The following is a 3,975-nucleotide window of genomic DNA, read 5'->3' as shown; positions in this document are numbered from 1 at the left end:
CCAGAAAAAGTTTTAAGAATACTTTTTTTTGTTTTTGAGACGGAGTCTCGCTCTGTTACCCAGGCTCTGTAGTACAGTGGCACGATCGCAGCTCACTGCATTTTAATCCAGGCTTCATGGTTCTTTAGGCTTCTGGTAATATATTCTTTAAATAGGGTACAAATTTTAAAGGAGATAAAACTAGTTTTGGTAATTGAGTTTTTCTTTTTTTTTTTTCTTTCAATTCAAGAGCAGGTACTTATTAACTGACTGGATTAGAAAAATCATCATGGTAGACACCTTCATTCATTCTTCTAAGAAGGCTGTTGATCTGGTCCTCCCCGTTGTCAGCATTTCCACCTTCTACAAAATGGGTGGTCTTTTTCTTCATTCCACCTTCTGGAGAGGATAGTTTGGAGGGCCACAGGAAGTTATTTGCTTATTTGAAGCATTTTCCAACAGTATAGATCTCATGAATCAGATCCTCCATGCAGATGATACCGTATTTACCAAGAGATTGAGCAATCAAAGCGTTATCTGTCAAAGCAATTCACTTCTTATGATTTTGCCATAACCACACTTATAGATTAGTTCATTTACCGACTTCAGATTTGGGTACCCACATGCAATATATGGTTCTACAATCCACAGCATGTTAATTGAAGACTTGTTGAGCTTCACAAAGGTTCCATTGAAGATTTGACGAAGGCAAAGAAGCTACAACACCTTTCAGACCTTTGGGCTCACACCATTGATATCTCTGATTCTGATGGCAAACGCCAGTTCTGCAGGTACATAGTTGTCTGCTTTTCTTGCCACCCTAGCCATTTGAATCTCAGTTCTGTACATCTGCGTATATTACTTATGATAGTGCTTTGCTTTTTCATAGATAAGCTTCCTCCTTGCCTTTAGAAGCATCTTTTGGGCAAACTTCATTCTCAGGCACTTTATCTTCAGCTCTGCAAATTCCTTGACTTTTTCTTAAGGGTTTCTAGCACAGCAGGAACCTCCTTCTTTTTGACATGTTCCATGATTCCAGCCAGAAAAGAGGATAATTTAGTTTTCTGTTATATATAGGGAAGATTCTTTACCGTTAGTTGTTTTAAATACCTTCAAAATAATCCTTACATATTTATGTATGTCATAAAATGATGGTTAGAGTAAAAATTAAAACATTGTTAATTTGAACATTGATTTTACACTTCATAATAGTTTACGCAAGAGATTGAGTAATAAATGTGAGAAAAAAAAACTCGTTTTGATGGTATTAGGAAGAACCACTCACTTTGCCATATTCCTTTTTCTTTTTTTGAGACAGTCTCACTCTATCACCCAGGCTGGGGTACAGTGGTGCCATCTCAGCTCACTCAACCTCCACCTCCCAGGTGCAAGCACTTCTTATGCCTCAGCCTCCTGAACAGCTGAGATTACAGGTGTGTACCACTATGCCCGGCTAATTTTTTTTTTTTTTTTGTATTTTTTGTGGAGATGAGGTTTTGCCATGTTGGCCAGGCTGGTCTTGAACTTCTGGCCTCAAATGATCTTCCCTCTCTGGCCTCCCAAAGTGCTGGGATTACAGGCATGAATGATGGTGCCTGGCCTCACTTGGTCATTTTCCTTTTGTAGAAGAAATAAAAGTGATTCTGGCAAATTTTCTAAATCTTAAACACAAAGTTAAATGCTTTGTTTGCTTACTCGGGTTAAACACAAGCAAAGTTAGATCCAATTCCTTGGTATCCACAGCGCCAATGTCCAGGGCACTGAAACAGACCCATGTTGGAGGGGCTGAACTCTGGGGACCTGCCTGTTCTTTCTGATCCTGTTTTAGAGCAAGCCAAATGTGACCATCATCAAATCCCAAAGAACATCAGAGCGAGGGTGTCTGAAGATAAAAATTTACCTAAATGCCTTTCCCACTATGCAATTCTGGGAAATGCTGAGGTTCATAAGAGGAAAGGGGCTTGCCTACTTGAGACTTGGGGGCCACTAAGAACATCCTGGTTGTCTGCACCCTGGATGGGATTACCTCCTTTATAGCTCATGTCTCTTTAAGTAGTAACTGGCCAGTTGCAGATGCATTAGTTAAAAACATATTCTAGCTCTGCTTTCAGAAGACAGAATAAGATGTTCTATAACATTGCCCCAGGGAACAATAACTGTTTCATTTTCTCGTCACTTGAGTATACCCAGCCTAACCTCCATAAGTTTGCTAAATGGATCTGGGGCCTGTCTCATTTTGTTTCCACCTTTTTATCCCCTTCCTCCATGGCTTATGCTGAAATACATTAAAGAGAGTGCCTTCTTTTTACTAGTTCATGGTTTGTGATTTCACTTCATTTCGAATTCAAGGTCGGGTGCAGCGGTTCATGCCTGTAATCCCAGCACTTTGGGAGGCCGAGGTGGGAGGAATGCTTGGATCCAGGAGTTCAAGACCACTCTGGCTACATAGTGAGACCCTGTCTCTACAAAATATTAAAAAATTAGCCGGGTGTGGTGGCAGATGCCTGGAGTCTCAGCTCCTCAGGAGTTCAAGACCACTCTGGGCTACACAGTGAGACCCTGTCTCTACAAAAAGTTAAAAAATTAACTGGGTGTGGTGGTACAAGCCTGTAGTCCCAGCTACTTAGGAGGCTGAGGTGGGAGGATCACTTGAGCCTGGGAAATCAAAGCTGCAGTGAGCTGTGATTGTGTCACTGCACTCCAGGCTGGGTGACAGAGCGAGGCTGTGTCAAAAAAAAAAAAAAAAAAAATTCAGGATGGGTGAGAGATTGAAGGTATCGGCCACAGGCGTCAACAGCTGTGAGATGGAAGCGCTCCCCAGGACTGCATTGAATCCCTTCCATCAGAGGCCAGCTAGGTCTTAGGAGGAGCAGTCCGGAGATTCTTGTCCTGTCAGTTCATCTTTTCTTTTCTTTTCTTTTAAATTAAATGATAGCTGTTTTTACTGATGTCCTGTTAGTTTGAATCACATGAGACAATGGTTCCTGTGGGCAGAATGATGGCTTCTAATAAAGGAGATGATGTTGAGATTAAGATTCCTCTGCTGGTTCCTCGGGTCACAGCCTTGCAGCTGAAATCTCACTTCTTTAGGGAAAAGCAGAAGTCCCTGCCTCACCTGCTGACAGTGTCCAGGATTGGGATGCCTCTGGTGTCCAGGCTTACAACCACTTCTTTATCTTGTGATCTTTCGAAAAGGAGGAAGATTACTACGTCCAGATTATCGACTTGGAAGGCATTCAGAGTCCTGGGGTTTAGAGTGAGTCTTTAGAGAGTCTAAAATCCCACGGTTTTCTCATTGGATTGGCTAGAATCATTTTATGTTCTCTGACCTCTATTTCCCCATTGACAAAACTTAAGTTCATGTAGATATCATCCCAGAAATCAGGGAATGGCTGAACAGAAAGGGCCCTGGCCTCTTGCATAGGCTTCAGGCAGAGCAACTCTCTTCTGATCCTTTTCATAAACAGGATTTGTAAACTCCAATGTGTCAGACATACAAAGGGCTTCTATTCAGGGTCTACATTTTTTATTTTGAGATGGAGTCTTGCTCTGTCACCCAGACTGGAGTGCAGTGGTGCAATCTCGGCTCATTGCAACCTCTGCCTCCCAGGTTCAAGAGATTCTCCTGCCTCAGCCTCCTGAGTAGTTGGGATTACAGGCGTGTACCACCACACCTGGCTAAATTTGGTATTTTTAGTAGAGATAGGGTTTCACCATGTTGGCAAGGCTGGTCTCGAACTCCTGACCTCAGATGATCCACCCATGTCGGCCTCCCAAAGTGTTGGGATTATAGGTGTGAGCCACTGCACCTGGCAGGGTCTACATTTCTATCAGTTCTGAAAGAGTCAGGATTTTGCCCTTATTAGGTTTGCCATTTCACCTTGTAGAAGGCAGAAGACTAAATCCCAGGAACTTTGAGGGGTTGCTTCCTGGTCTGACTTTGGGTGGTTTTGCAAGGTTCACCCCCAGAGAAAGGGAAAGGTCCCATTATCACAT

General features: G+C 42.6%; 1 pseudogene; it reads right to left on the bottom strand.

The window, feature by feature from the left end:
* Positions 1-241: 241 nt before the first annotated feature.
* Positions 242-1,010, bottom strand: LOC105517565 (annotated as a pseudogene).
* Positions 1,011-3,975: the final 2,965 nt, after the last annotated feature.

The sequence above is a fragment of the Colobus angolensis genome, unplaced genomic scaffold (genome assembly GCF_000951035.1).
Source record: "Colobus angolensis palliatus isolate OR3802 unplaced genomic scaffold, Cang.pa_1.0 Scaffold301, whole genome shotgun sequence".
NCBI lineage: Eukaryota > Metazoa > Chordata > Mammalia > Primates > Cercopithecidae > Colobus > Colobus angolensis.
The sequence above is the reverse complement of the archived record's forward strand: the minus strand, read 5'-3'. Positions and strand labels throughout refer to the sequence as shown.